The 16624-nt window shown below is 36.2% G+C and overlaps 1 protein-coding gene across 2 annotated transcripts in view; it reads right to left on the minus strand.

Annotated features, from left to right (window-relative positions):
* The window catches only part of NCAM2 (neural cell adhesion molecule 2), a 500008-nt gene that overhangs the window by 482323 nt on the left and 1061 nt on the right, over nucleotides 1-16624 (minus strand). The window lies entirely within an intron of this gene.

Below are 16624 nucleotides of genomic sequence, written 5' to 3' on the forward strand. Positions count from 1 at the left end.
TATTTTCATTGTCCATATCAGCACAGGTGATCGTTGCTATCAAGCATAACTAGAAACAAAGAGGAACTAGTCACTGTATAAGTCCCCAGAAGAGACCTGGCTGTCTCTAAACATGATTCCTGTGACCCAGGTCACAGGGGGACCAAGCGGATCTGCAATCACCCTGTTACTGAAATCAGGAGATAAAACTGGTATACAACCCTGTGTTCTGCAGGCTCTGGAGTGAGTCTGGTTGGTCTAGTGACAGATAAGAAAAAGGAACCATGTGGCAGCATTTGGGCAACCTAATTTGTGTTGTCTACTTTGCCCATGTACTCAACTTGGTAGTTAACAATTTCTTAGAGCAGTGTAAGGAAGTGCAAAAAAATATTCCCAGCATATATAAAAATCTGTGTCTACTTTTGCAATCCTACACATAATGCCTTCTGTTAACTATTACGCCACAAGCTCTTGTTCACATGTACAATGACTGGGAGGCTAATAAATATTGTGAATTGGTGAGGCTCTTTCAGATGGCAAATGTATCTGCAGCAGATTTACACCTAGACTCAAGTGATGACCAATCTAGTTCTTTGAGCATTTCGCAGTGATTGTGCAAACAATTATTCTACTTTGAATATATTTTCTAGAACAGTGGAGAGGGAAATTCAGACATTAGGAGAAAATTATTTTTAGGATAAAAATGTGAATATAACATAAAAATAAATAATAGATTTAAATAACTTAAAGAAAAATCAGAAGCTTATAATGAAAAAAAAAAGACAAAGGGCAGCTAGAGTTGTGATGGCTACTGCTGATTATGATAATTTAAAAAAAATGACATTGGTCGTTATTTGATCAGACATTTCATAAAACACTATCAATTTTCTGAAAACTGATTTTCCTATAATTCATGCTTTCTTTATAGTTCCCAACATTCGTAAAAGTCTTCAAAATTAATCAGAGAGATACAGTTAAAGTGAAATTATTTTATTCATTGAACCATTGTCAAATGTGATTGATTTTCTTTTTAAAGCCAGTGGTTGTGGAATCCTGTACCAAAGACTCTGTGGACTGTTAAAGCTCTTTTGACAATATTGTTTTATACAAGCAACATTTCTAATTATGCTTAGAACAGAAAGCCTTTACACAGTTATTTCACAACAAAAGTTACCCCCAAACAAGTTTATATTTGATGCCATAAAGATAATTTAGAAATATAACATAATTATATTTAATACGTAGTTTATATAATGAAATGGTACAGCCATTAGAGCTACCTTTACCTGAAATGACACACATTTGTATATGGATCATGGAAGTCAATTTACAGTACAGTATGTCTTCTTCAGTTGCAAATATTTTCCTTCATACTGGAGAATTTACCTTAACAATATACTCCTACTACAGTATGTTAATGCCCACATAAAGAATTTGTACACTTAAGTTTAAATATCACATCTCTGACTATAGACTTCTTGCATATGACTATTTTTGTAGAGAACAAGTGCACTAAACAGCATATAAACCCAACAGATTGTAATAACATTTTATATGCTGGAAGTTTTCATGCAGACTATATAATCAAAAATATCCCAAAAGGACAATTTATGAGAGCTACAAGGTTATGCATAAAACAGATTTTCAGGGGAGAAGTCACATTGATGGTGGAAAGATTTCAATAAAGAGGTTTACAAAATGAAACATGGAAAAACAGATTCATGAAATAACAGAATGTAAAGTATACTAGTAACCATTTCTTATACAGGCGAACATATATTTAAAACAAAAGTGATATACAAAGTTTTACAAATCCACAAAATGCAAAGAAATGTAAAATAATAGGATTTATTAACTGCAAAAGAAAGGAGGCAATATGTGCTCTAACTTACTGTACACTTGCAATACAATATTTGTGGGAAGTTAAGACCAACTAAAAGAAAGCTTAACATTACTGTTGGAACTACGATCATTCAACCAGTAGCCCAAGCACGCTGCCTAAGGGTCACACTCGACTCCTCTCTCACATTCGCCCCTCACATTCAAAACATTTCTAAAACCTGTCGCTTTTTCCTCCGCAATATAACAAAGATACGCCCTTTCCTCTGTTGCTCGACTGCTAAAACTCTGACTCAGGCCCTCATTCTCTCCCGTCTTGATTACTGTAACCTCCTGCTGTCCGGCCTTCCTGCCTCTCACCTGTCTCCCCTACAATCTATCCTAAACGCTGCTGCCAAAGTCACGCTACTCTTTCCTAGATCTGTCTCAGCATCTCCCCTCATGAAATCCCTCTCCTGGCTTCCGATCAAATCCCGCATCTCACACTCCATTCTTCTCCTCACTTTTAAAGCTTTATACTCTTCGGCCCCTCCTTACATCTCAGCCCTAATTTCTTGTTATGCACCATCCAGACTCTTGCGTTCTTCTCAAGGATGTCTTATTTCTACCCCCTTTGTATCTAAAGCCCTCTCCCGCCTTAAACCTTTTTCACTGACTGCCCCACACCTCTGGAATGCCCTTCCCCTCAGTACCCGACTAGCACCCTCTCTATCCACCTTTAAGACCCAACTTAAGACACACTTGCTTAAAGAAGCGTATGAATAGCACTGTGGATATTCTGAACACATGATACATAAAGCTTGGCCCCCTGCAGATGCACTTACCAGAACTCCCTCCTACTGTCTCTGTACATTCTCCCTACCTACCAATTAGACTGTAAGCTCCTCGGGGCAGGGACTCCTCTTCCTTAATGTTACTTTTATGTCTAAAGCACTTATTCCCATGATCTGTTATTTATATTATCTGTTATTTATTTGATTACCATGTGTATTACTACTGTGAAGCGCTATGTACATTAATGGCGCTATATAAATAAAGACATACAATACAATAAAAACATATAGGCAGTATAGTGAATAACTTGTAAGGGAGAAAAGCCCACATCTATTATTATAAGGAATATATTGGCCTTTCTTTTAATACCTTATTTTCAAAGGTAATATTGTTATAACTCTATTCATTTCATGTGGACCATATTTATCACTAAGTAGCACTTAACTTTTTACATTTATTTCTCCTTTTGCCCTTTGCTGAAGATGTTTACAAATTGTACACAAAGCGTTAGAATAACAGAAACTAATAGCACCCTTTGTCCATTTTCTTACATTTAGTGTGAATTGCCTTTAAAATTAGAAGAATAGTCTTGAAGTTTCAAACTCAATCAGTATCCTTCCCCAGCATGTAGAGATCATGCAGGCCCAACAGATAACACAAAACTTTGGAAAAGAATGGTTCATGCATTAAGCAATAACTAGTGCTAATGGAGGCTTACATACAGTATAGGCTAAAGCACTGGAAAATATTTATTCTCCATTTAAACTGGTATAATTTTAGTAAAGAATAAATATTTTAACATTGTCTTATTCACAGCTTAAGCCCTGCATTGAAGCGAGCATTAGCAGTGATTGCACTACCCCTTATTTGCATGATTGTGCTTCTGATTGATGTGCAGGGATAATGGCAGCACTCGAAGAATTTTAAACCAATTGATTCTGCTTCAGAGCAGGACTCTTTGAACAACAGACTATTTGGTTTTATTTGAAACACAGTTATAACAGAGTGTCTGTGAAGATAAAACCATCAATGAGTCGTACACATCAGAAAACAGAAATAATGTATACAGTATGTAGCACATGTTCCTCCTCCCTCCCCCCCTCTGGGAGATTATGGCTATGCGACAGCTCGGTATAGTGCTGGTTACCTGCGTGGTACAGGAAAGATGAGTTTCCCACGATTGTGTGGGGGGTACAGGGCAGACTTTTAGGGATCCTCCTGGTTATGTTCTTCTCTGTGTCAGCGCCTCCAGACATAGGGGGCTTCAGCATAACTCGAAGGGTCCCCGCTATGACAATCCTTACTCTCATTTACCTCCCTCCATACAGAATGCAGCAGAGCCAGAGGTACAAATGAGGATGTTCTTTATTTCAGCAGTTACTGTTGATGTTATTGCAGCGTATGCTTCAATTGGATAGGGTGGATCCCTGGCTTCTGGATGGTAAGGCCTACGGATAGTGGTGAGGCCTGGCTGGGTTAGATTAGTGCTTCAGCTCATGAGGGGCTGAGCACGTCTCATTCCCGGCCGGGAGGAGACACTGCAAGCTCCTACCCCATGAAGGGGCAGGCTGGAACCAACTACAAAACTAACTAACTGAAGGTCTCACCCAAAGGGGCTGAACTTCAAGCTATAATTTAGGCACTTCCTTCCTGCAGCTCAAAGAGGGAGGGTTCAGTATCTGTACCACCATTGGCTATCACAGATCCCAGTGTCAACTCCACTCCTGTCACTCAGGAATTTAGCATGAGGAGGGGTAAAACCCCATAGGATAGCCTGTCACTGTCTACATCTTATTAGAACTAATGTGACAGGGGTGGGTAGGTAGAGAGCTAGCTGAACCAGCCACCGCTATAAGTATATGCTGTTTATGGTGTATAAAGCGTATGATGATAAAATACTAGTGGCCCTCCCAATGTGGAAAACAATGAAAAACAACAAAAATAACAACTTTTCCCTACTAGGCCAAACCCTACAGACCGTATCATTTTTTAACATACAGATGTATAGTAGCAGGGATTACTGACTATTAACGAGAGGTAACATAGAAAATAATGTGCTCCCTGAAGTGTCATGTGACACGAAACGAGTTGGTGACGTCATCACGCAGCGACGCACGGCCGTGACGACGGTCTGTTTGTGTTGTTGCACAGCTCAGCTATACCACAAGGAGTTCACAAGAGAATTTGAGTGCCTAAGGTCTGTGTTTTTTCATCTAGCATTCCCAGCACATTCTCCTTTCCTGTTACACCTAGGACATTTGTGATTTTTGGTTTTTAACCCCTTAACTCCACGTTGCTTGGGCTCTATATGTACTAAACATTAGTGTCATTTTAGACAGTTTTTGATTTACTATGTTTTTGTATATGTGTGTTTATATGATGAATTTTCTTTCTATGATATAAAGTATATGTATTCATTTTGGGTCATTCTTGGTTTCATTTCATGCGCTCCTATTTTTGAGTTTTTTGTTTGCTAAATAACACGTGTATTATAATCCTCAAACATTGTTTTGAATTGCACTACTGATAAATAACATGCCTGCTTTAATGCAACATATTGTGTTAATGGATGCAGTAATGTCTACTACATTTGTACACGTGTTTATAATGAAAAATAATAATATTTGAGAAAAAGCTATGGAAAGTAATGATCTTTGAGTAATGTTCTGATTTAAAAAATGAAATTATAATTACATCTACTGTAGATATGTTGTTATACACCTTCTGGCACCTAATTCAGGGGTGTTCAACTTCAGTCCTAAAGCCCCACACAATAGGTCAGGTTTTCAGGACATCCCTGCTTCAGCACAGGTGACTCAATCTGTGCTGAAGCTGGGAAATTCTGAAAACCTGACCTGTTGGGGGGCCTTGAGGACCGGAGTTGAGCATCCCTGAGCTAATTAACAGTATGCATCCTAGGTGATCTTTTGGGGGTAAACTTGGATCCGGAATCGGATGGGCCGGTTCCTTTGGTCTACCGATTTTAGAGGATTAATCTCAAATAGGGCGACTCACGTTTGCAGGATTTGTATTATTATTACTAATACATTCCACCAACGGATTGCTGACTCCCCTGATTGGATTCTACAAATCAGTCCATGGGTTGTATTGAATGGCAGTTTTTGATGAATCCACGTGGATTAAAACTGATCCAATGCATTTGCGGATTTCATACCACGAAACGGATTTTGGGGGGAAAATGCGAGAAAATCCGGGAAACAGATTTTGCCGGATTCGCCCATCTCTAGTTGACTTTGAACCATGAATCCTTTAAAAATGAAGAGGTAGTTGTGGAAGCAAAATGTCAATCATAGGTTCTTTCATTGTATCCTCAATATCGTCATTATACTCTTTATACTGAAAAGGAACATACATTTTTTAATTAGCACTCAAAACAAACAAAAAAACATGTTAATATTGTAATTGAAAGCCGTATCCCTACTTAAACAGATGTAGAATATCATGTACTATTATGAGTTTTCAAAAATCTGCTGTGCTGTTTTTGAACGATACCAATGCCTATGAGAAAATGAAAACCGTGAAAACATTCTATAGTATATACATGCTGTGTCAATTATACTTGGACTTAGATTACTCATTCATTGTAAATAAAAGCATTTTGAATACTATAGAACTAAATGCAAGCGTAACAACAATCATCTATGCAGTGGTTTGCCGTTTTTGTCAGTGTAATCATTATTAATCACAATTCAGTGCTACAGCTTAATCATTATTATCTCAACAGTTAAAAACACGCAGGCCTATTTTATTGTCAATTGAATCATATTTATTTATTGAGCTCTAAATCTTATTTTAAATTCAGTATTTTTGTACTAAGTATATGATTCATGCAATGAAATTGAGCTTTGTATGATATGCATACATATTAACTCCCTTGTTGATAGGGCATTTGGCATAACCTGCTTTTGAATTCCCAATGTTCAATTACATAGATCTCCACATTATTAACAAATATGCATGTAGAGGATGCATGGTTATTGTTATCCAAATAGCACCAACCCTGTATACAGGGAATCATAATACAACAATCACATCATAACATAACAAACCCATGCTAAGAAAGGAGTCACTGGCCTGAAAGATCTTACAATCTAGGAGACCAAGAGTAAATGTGGGAGTGGGGAACAGCAATTATGAGTCTAGGCTATTGAAATGTGCAGTATGTTCAGAAGGTGTTTTATTGTATATATCTTTTTTTCAGATTGGTACCTATGATGGGAGTTGTGTAAAAGTAGGTAGTAGATATATGAAATCTGGAAATATATATCCCTGCATTTCAAATATAATACAAATTTGGAATAGCAAATAAAATACTAATTTGGGATTTAAAGTTGAAAAATAATGACCTCCCAACATTCATACAACAATGAAATAATTACCTACATTTTCACAACCTCCACAGTGGGAAGGTAAATTAAGTGGATGGCAATTGGATCTTTGTACTGCAAACAATACAATACTTATTCACATAAAAAAATAATAGTTTCCTGCTCCAGAGCTCCATAAATGTACAAAGACCATAGCATATCATTATTATTATCATTAATTTGTAAAGTACAGTACCAACATATTTTGCAGCACATACAATTAAAACCTCAAAAGAATAATTCAAGGAGATAAAAAAAACTTTTACAATATAAATCAGTGGTTCTCAAACCTCACCTCAGAGCCCTGAGGCAGACCAGGTTTCAGAGACAACCACTGTACATTCTATTCATATAAAAATTAGGATCACTCCTCTGTGTATCATTTACTAGTAAAAACTGGTGTGCCCAGTGGTCCCTGAGGAGTGGGAGGAACCACTGCTATAAATGTTTTGTTCTTCTTCCATTACAGTCACTGAAGAATACTGTAGATCTCTGATCAGTAGATTTATAATTTACATCTATAAACAAAAAGCCAAGAAGTCAAATTTTAATCATATACATACAGTAGTGTTAATAAAATGCCAATACTTACAATTACTTTTAATATGTAATCATACAAATAATCAATAACCACGCAAAAACAATTCAATTATGCAATGATGTACATACAGGATGTAAATCTAGCATTGTTTTCCAAACGTTTTAAGCTAAGACTGTCCCTTTGAGTAAAAATGTTTGGTTGCATATCTCCAACCAAGACATAAATGCATGAGAAAGTATACTTAACAATGTTCTCATAAACCTAACAGAGACATTCTCCCATTAATTTTGGATATGGGGGGGGGGGGGGGGTCAGTGTGCCATTGGGGGGACAGAGAGACATGGAAGAGGACAGAGTGACATGGAGGAGAGGGACATGTGAGGAGAGCGAAAATGACATGGTAGAGAATGACATGGGGAAAAATTATTATATGGTGGGGAAAAAGTGACATGTGAGGAGATAATGCCATGGGATGGGTGAGAGACACTTGGTGGGCTATACCGCTCACTTTCTTCCTGGTGTACAGGGAATGTTTCAGATGCAGGTTTGAGTTGTTTCACACCCCGTCCATTCAGCTGCTTCATATCAGCCCATTGATGAAGACTGCCACACTCTTTTTATTCTCGGAAATAGTCATCAGCATAGGAGAGGAGTATTAAGCAATGCACTGTTATTAAACAGCTGACCAGAGGGAGCAAGGAGAAGCCCCAATCCGTGGAAGCAACGTCTCTGCTCTCTGCATCAGGTAGAGAGGGCTGCCAGGGCCCACACATTGATTGGGCCCACACATTGCTGGGACCACACATTGCTTGGGACCATCTGAAATTTATCCCCCAAATGTTCCTCCATTCCCTCCCAGAGGGTCCACCCACAGTTTGAAAATCTGTGATCTAAAGAATCTTATTGAAAACGACTGTACAATATGACCCTAACAATGACAGCAGTACCAAAATTACACAAGGGGAATTATTCATTAAACTGCAATAGTACCATTCAAGGCACTATGGCATGGAAACTCCCATTGAATTGGAAGTCTCTATGCAACAGTGCCCAAATCATCACTATTGCCATTTAACACATAGCCACCAATGACGCACATTGCAAGCACACCATAAAAGAATAATATACAAAAAATAATCATTTTAAATTGAGATACAAAAAAATGATAATATCATCAGATATTAGAATAGAGAAATGTTATAAATATAATATTATGTAAGTCCTATAAATCAAAGTATGATGACAAAGATGCAGTTAATAAGAGAGCAACACTTCAGTCGTTCTCTTTATTACTACACTGTAACTTATTTGGCTACTTAATCCACTTGTTTAGTTCAGAGCTTATTGCATTGATGCAAAAAAGCCTCTATTTTATGGAATATAGGCATGGAATATGTAATACAAATGAATATTTAAATATTGTTGCTTCACAGAGAAGACATTATAACAACTGTAGTAAAAACTGAGTTGTTTTCAGATACAACATTTTTTTTAATGGCATAACACTGCTAAGTAAATATGACACTTCATGGTTTATTTACTTAAATGGGGCCATAGGGTATGTTATGGAGTAATATTTCTTAGTGAATATATCCCATAGTTACAATTAGATTGTAAGCTCTTCGGGGAAGGAACTCAATTTCCTAAATGTTACATTTATGTCTAAAGCGCTTCTTCCCATTATGTGTTATTTGTATTATTTATTATTTATATTATGTCACATGTATTATTGCTGTGAAACGCTATGTACAGTACTTGAATGGTGCTATATAAATAAAGATATACATAGTCTATTGAAGATGCACTCCATTCATTTTTTTTCTTGAAGAGATCTATAGGTTTTACAGTGTTTAAAAGAATAACAGCTACACAAAATGTATTTACTTGTGAGACAATGGATCAATAACAAGCTACGTACAGTACACGGTTTGTATAGAAAAAAACATGAATAGGGTGTGTCATTAATTTGACTCAAAGTTACCCAAGTTGTCCAATTATCTCCAGGTACTGTATAACAGATTTTTTATGACTTAAAAAGCACATGGATGCACAGTAATTTCTATTACTGCATGGAAGAAGATGTATCATGTCTTAATATTTATACTAAAAATACAGCATGAGTGGCATGTTATCTTTTATAAAAACAGGATATTGTTTACCACGTTGGTAACATTCAGTCAGGACAAAAATATCGAATGACATGTCACAAAATTAATGACACGTTAAAAAAATTGAATTTACAGTGTACAGGCATGCTAGATGTTGTACGCATTAAGCCAATTACACCTATGGGCAAATAGTAAGACATTGTGTATGACCCTCCATGATTTTAAAAACAAGGCTAGTGGCCTGATGCAAATATAGTGTCTGCTGGCATAATAACAATAAAACAGTTACAATGAGCACCGTATCCCACAATACTCAAGTGCAATTTGATAACATTACTGATATTTTTTTTATAACTTTTACAAAATTTGAAAATGTGCCATCACCAATGCACTTTCCAAAAAGACAGGTCCAACATACATCATGTTTTTATAAACTACATTTGTCCTTCAAACATTTCAATAAAGTCCTTGTTAATTTTGTGTATATATTATTTGTTACAGGTTTATTAAATCTTTTCTATTGTACCACTTGTTATTTCTATATTGTGGTCCATATTCATTAAGCAGGTTCTAGAATACACCTTATGGAAGACTGCTTTGCAAAAATGGTCCTGTATGTTTTCATCATGAGTAATATAACAATTCTGATGTTACGAAAGCAACTTCAAAAAATTTGCCCAACTCTCTAAGACATCCACTTTTGCATCTTTTTTGACAAAAAATACAGTTTCTTACATTTTGTTGAAGGCCCCAAGTTTTATTCAGTTTTCTAGACAACTGGTGTAGTAGTTTTCCAGAAGAAAATTTTTAAAGTGAAATTCTTACATGAAAAAATCTGAGGAGCTTCATAGAAAGTTAATTTGTATGTTTCCCATTGATACCGCTCACAAAATATTTATTCTTATTTTTCTACTGTTTAAGGAAGCTTAACTGATAATAACAACTTGGAATTAGTGTTTCTCTGTATCCAAATTGCCTATACTAATTTACTGTAGCTAATAATATTACAATCCGAGGCTCGCTCCTGCGGGTGAAATGGCGCAATCCTCCCAACAGCTTCTTGCATGAGGTTGTTTCAAAACAATGATGGCTTCTCCCGCAGGCGCATTGTGTATGTCGGGCTGCAACCCCAGAAGAAGTTGTAGGACGAAACATGTTGGGCCTTTTGTGCATCTAAGGCCACCGTACAAATTCTGAAGTCTCCAGAAAGGAACCCTATTAGCTAAGGCAGCTGTGATGCGTGAGGCTGACAGAGGAGCCCCGGACGCGAGTGAGAGCTGTAGACCGGGTAGAGCGTGCAGAAGCCAAGCAGCTGATCTGGGAGAGTGGTTTAAGTGTGCCCAAAGTCACTTCATGCTTTTAACTAGTGGGGAGAGTGTGAGTGTTTCCCCCCCCTGTGTTGTATGTGATTCAAGTAAAGTGTTAATGCACTATTGTCTTTGCATCTGGGTTTCATATGAGGTCTGGAAGAAGTCCCTTCACCAGAAGATTCTTTGGACTATGGGAGAGCAGTACTGTGTGGCATCAGTGTTTAGTTAATCACTGGGGGTATTGCCACTCTGTATTGCACATTTCAATCTGCGCCAGGAACACCTGTTGGTTTGGGTATGCTGATTTACTGTAGCTAATGACATTACAATCCATGGTTCGCTCCTGCGGGTGAAATGGCGCAATCCTCCCAACACCTTCTTGCATGAGGTTGTTTCAAAACAATGACTGCTTCTCCCGCAGGCGCATTGTGTATGTCGGGCTGCAATGCGCCACAGGTTGCTTAAGATTGGCTTATATGTACATCACTATGAGAGATCACCACAAGAATGCCCCCTTGTGTTTTTCTAAAAACAGTTATAGAGTATATAAATACCAGACCAGTAAATTGATTTCTGTAAGTCTTGATTTGGGATAAGTCTTAATTATTTTAGCATCCCCTTCTTTATAGATTTCCAATAAAACAATATTTTACATTAAATGCAATATTTTGCTCACTACCCGTAAATCTTGCCTCCTTAGAGGTTGACATCTCTTTAAGATATGATGGCAAAGATATAGTCAATAAATGTTTTTATTGAATGTTACTGTCATCAACATAAACAAAAGGGTATACTGCACACCAAAAATAAATATATACATACAGTTTACCGGTGCTGCTGGTCCAAGGAGTACCTATCAGGATTATTCCAGGTCTATACTAAAGAAAAATGGATCCAACGCTCTACAGATTTTATAGTAAAGCAATTTATTTGTGCCACACAACGTTTCAACCTGAACAGGGCTTTAACAATGACTAGGCATGACGATGATGATGGCAGACATGTTGCATCAAGCTGCCACATTGTAGGTTTTTCATATATTTGAAAATGAATGACATTTGCATGACATGCATTTTTATATTCTCTCTCACTATCTCAACATATAATATAACGACAAAATCTCATACTCATAGGGATCGCTTTCAACACAGCCAATTTTGGAAGTAAGGAGAATAAAACAATCATTTTTGTACCTTGTACCTGTTTATACTATATATTTTAACTACAATGACACCTTTTCACATTGATAAGGTTGTGCATATGATACATAATTACTCACATTTACTAAGTAGTCTTCTACTATAGAGTTTAATAGGCAGTAAGTTGTCTTCCAGCAATAGAAGGTACCTTGTGCATTCAATGTGGATTTTTGGTAGAAAACATCCAAATGGCAACATTGAATTCTATATAATTACCCCCTTAGTAAATATGGCCACAAACCCGTTCTTTGGATATGGCGACTCTGGGGTCTCAAAAGCTAATATTTAGCAAGAATTATGAATAAATCTCAATAGAGAATGGAAATTAAAACAATGTTAAAGAATTATTAGCAATAGTAAACATGGATTTATGCAGGATTGATCATGTCAAACTAACCTTAGTAGTTTCTTTGAAGAGGTAAGTAGGAATTTAGACCAGGGTAATGCAGTTGATGTAATCTATTTAGATCTTGCAAAAGGCTTTTAATACAGTTCCACACAAGACGTTAGTGTACAAAATAAAGCAAATTGGACTGTGTAAAAAATATTTGAAAACTGCTTGAAGGATAGAGAAACAAGAGTTGTTGTAAATGGAACTTTTCAGGTTGGACTAAAGTTGTGAGTGGAGTACCTCAATGACCAGTACAGGGACCCTTGCTTTTTAACTTGTTTTTTTAATGACCTTGAGTTTGGTATGGAGAACAAAGTCTCCATGTTTTCTGATGACACTAAATTGTATAAAGTAGTAAAACCAGGGCAGGATGTAATTTCTCTCCAGAAGGACTTGAATAGACTGGAAAATTGGGCAGGTAAATAGCAGACGATGTTTAATACAGATAAATCTAAGGTTATGCATTTAGGAAATAAGAATATACAGGTGACTTACAAACTAAATCTGGAAAAAGTAGGTGAATCCTTGATGGAGAAGGATTTACAAGTGCTTGTAGACAGCAGGCTTAGAAATAGTGCCCACCATCATGCAGTAGTGGCAAAGGCAAACAAGATCTTATTGTGCATTAAATGGGGAATGGATGGAAGGGAAGTAAGCATAATTATGCCCCTTTATATGATTATTAAGTACAGTTTTGGGCACCACTTCATAAAAAATATTTTATAGAACTAGAAAAAGTGCAGAGAAGAGCCACCAAATTAATATAGGGGATGGAAATTCTGATTTATGAGAGGCTAGATAATTTAGAGTTATTTACTTTGGAAAAGAGATGTATAAATGGGAATCTAATAACTGTACACAAATATATTTGGGGATGAACCCCAGGAGCTTTCAAAAGTACTATTTATCCCAAGGGCAGTACAAACAACACAGGGTCGTCCCTTACGTTTGGAGGAAAGGAGATTTCACCAGTAACAAAGGAAAGAGTTCTTTACAGTAAGGGAAGTTAAAATGTGGAATTCATTACCCATGAAGACTGATGGCAGATACAATAAATATCTTCAAAAAAGGTTGGGCATCTATTTAGAATGGAAAGGTAGAGTTTACAGGGATATACCAAATAAGTAAACATGGGAAGGCTGTTGATCCAGGGAGAACTCTGATTGCCATTATTTGGAGTCAGGAGTATTTTAATTCCCCCTTATGAGACAGCATTGGATGATGTTTCACCGGGGTTTTTGTTTGCCTTCCTCTGTATCAAAATATTGTAAATACGAATATAGGATTAATATCTGACGTCTACATTTAGCATACAGTAGGTTGAACTTGATGGACATATGTCTTTTTCAACATCATCTACTATCTAACTACATCATGTAACTATGTAACTATGTAACTATGTAATTCAGTTGAAAACTGTTATGAAATCTGTGGGTTAGCCTTGTGTCTTTACTGAACTGTAAAGTAAAAGTTTAATTTAATCTTTATCAGTATATTTACACAACAACTTTGGTTTACAACCTGCTCCAAGATTCACAGTGCAGAGCTTACAACCAAGCATATGCGAATGAATCCAAGGGCGTGAACAATCTGACTGAATGAGTTGTTGGCTTTTTGCTTTCTTAAGTAAGGGCCTTATTCAATATTTTCCAAAACAGCACCATCAGTGGCAGTGTTCCAGTGATTGCAGTCTGACTGGTCACTTTTCATAACACTGAATAAGGCTTAAAGGTATAATTGCTCAGTAAAGCCGGATAGTAACAGTTTAGGAGTATTCAGCAAAAAGTGATAGCATGGGGCATACTATTACATGATACGAGAAGAGTGAATATGAAAACTGTGAATAGGGGTGTTCATTTGCATGCCTATGACCAGAATGATGTTCTGCATGATGTTTGTGACACTAGGGCAGTGCCATTCAAAACTGTGGGCATATGTATCAATAACAAAAGTGTACAATTCACATTTAAAAAAGAAAAATATATCCTACTAATTCTAATTGGATTGTTTTCCTTGAAACGTTTGGTGCAGTTTTGCACTCAGAATTGCACTACTTTTGGTGTTGTTGTTTTATAACAAGTCACCAACTGCTGCAAAATGTCAGCATTTATATTAAAAGTGTATGTAAGTAACCATGAAGTAAAATAGTACAGACCATAAACATGCATAAGTAAAGCTAACCTTTGCAAGACCTGTATTGTCTGCTAAGAACCTAAATGTGTTCTCATCAGCAAATATATAATTAGTGTAGTTAAAAGTTGCATTCACCCATTAATTTTTAAAACATCATTAACAACAATTTTTCTTGCATTATAGTAGATTATTTCTCTGTTTCATTACAAGAACATTTAATCCATTTATATTGCAGAATGATCTATGTTTCTCATATGCTGCATTGGTTTTCATAGCATATACATTAGTTTCAATCCTATAAATTAAGTGTTATCAATCTGCTTCAAATATTGATAACCTATTTAGACTATGTTTTGACAATTGGAACTAAAATACAGCTCAGTAAAACCATGTTTATATGATTTTAACTCTTTCAATAAAAGTAAAATAAAGATACCAATATCTGTTCCTTCAAATGTAAACATCTTCAATGAGGTATTTAAAAACTTGACTACTGTGATTTTAATCCGTTTTAATGTCTGAAATTATTATTTGTAAATTAAATTTAATAACATGGTAAGATGAATAGCAATGCAATTCAGGGCATCAGTAGGACTATTAAGAATTGGAAAAGTTTGGAGAATCCTAGTATTTAGTTGAAATTATTTTTCGTCCAGTCATTTAAAACAATTGTGATAATGATATTTTTGGCATTTAGAAAATGCAATTTATACTACGCATACTATCACTGTGTGCTTTTGTGCTAAGAACTTGAAAGTTACCCTGGTAAACTAAAGTTTATTATTTGAGATAAATGTTATATTTTAAGTTTATTCCTGCATGACTGGCACTAAAATATAAAATAATAATACCTGTGGTTGACCTTCCCTGTATAATTAAATGTGCATGTATACAGTTTAATGGCTCTAAGATGAAGCAATACAATTCATTGACAAAGACCACTTTTGTTTGATATCATAATATATAGTACCAAGGTACTTTATTAAATGTCTGAATGAATTTCATCTTGTGGATTAGAATGAAAAAGTGTCTAAGCAAACATATCGCATACAGTTAATTGTTAATACTGCATTTATGAGACATTTAAACATGTTGAATTTTACAATTAAGAAAGGAACACTGTTTAACTGAGTTGGTGGATTATTTCAACTGTGCTCTGTTAGGAGAGTTATTGGATATTTCATTTAATTGAAGACCCGATTAAGCTCTTGCTCTCAGCAAGAAATGTTTAGTGTACACGAAAATGTCAGCATCTTCTCTAGCACAATGCACAATCATTGTTTTTACATTTGTTTTTCATGACTCCCCACTGCTGTTTTAATGGATCAAGGAACATATAAACAACCACCTGGCTGAGTTAACATGAATAGTTGGCTGTTTTTCTCTCTCATAACATTCTTCTGAAATCACCAGTATGTGAATACACAGGCAGTCCTGGTGTGCTGGCATGCATTTTTAAACAGTGATGTGATTGCTATGGTTTAGCAAAATAGCCATCAAACAACCACATCATTGTTTGAAATATCATCTTGAACTGGAATATTAATGCATTTGGTCCTCCTAGTGCCTCATTATGTCAGCAAGTACCAGTTCAATAGATAAGTAATTGGTTTCTAAGCCTCCATCTCAGTATGTAGATAGTGGCATGCCAGTAGTAGAGTCAAACTACAGTGAAATATATCACATCGTTATACTGTACCCAACAAAACTATTTTTTGTCATGAAACCTTTTTTCTTAGAACATCTTTCTCTTTAATCTGCACAGGATCATGACATAGGCTTAAATGCTCACCCTGTCTTGTGTGAAAAAAATGAATGCTTCACGTCCAAAATGTCAAATTGTGCTTGAGGAATGATAGAAGACAGGCTGGGTTTGTGCAAAGCTTTTCCGAACACAGTTGAGGCAAACAACTCAAAGAACTGGGATGTGTGATTCAAAAGTGGAGCACTAGTGCCCCCTGC

This window comes from Ascaphus truei, chromosome 3 (genome assembly GCF_040206685.1).
Source record: "Ascaphus truei isolate aAscTru1 chromosome 3, aAscTru1.hap1, whole genome shotgun sequence".
NCBI lineage: Eukaryota > Metazoa > Chordata > Amphibia > Anura > Ascaphidae > Ascaphus > Ascaphus truei.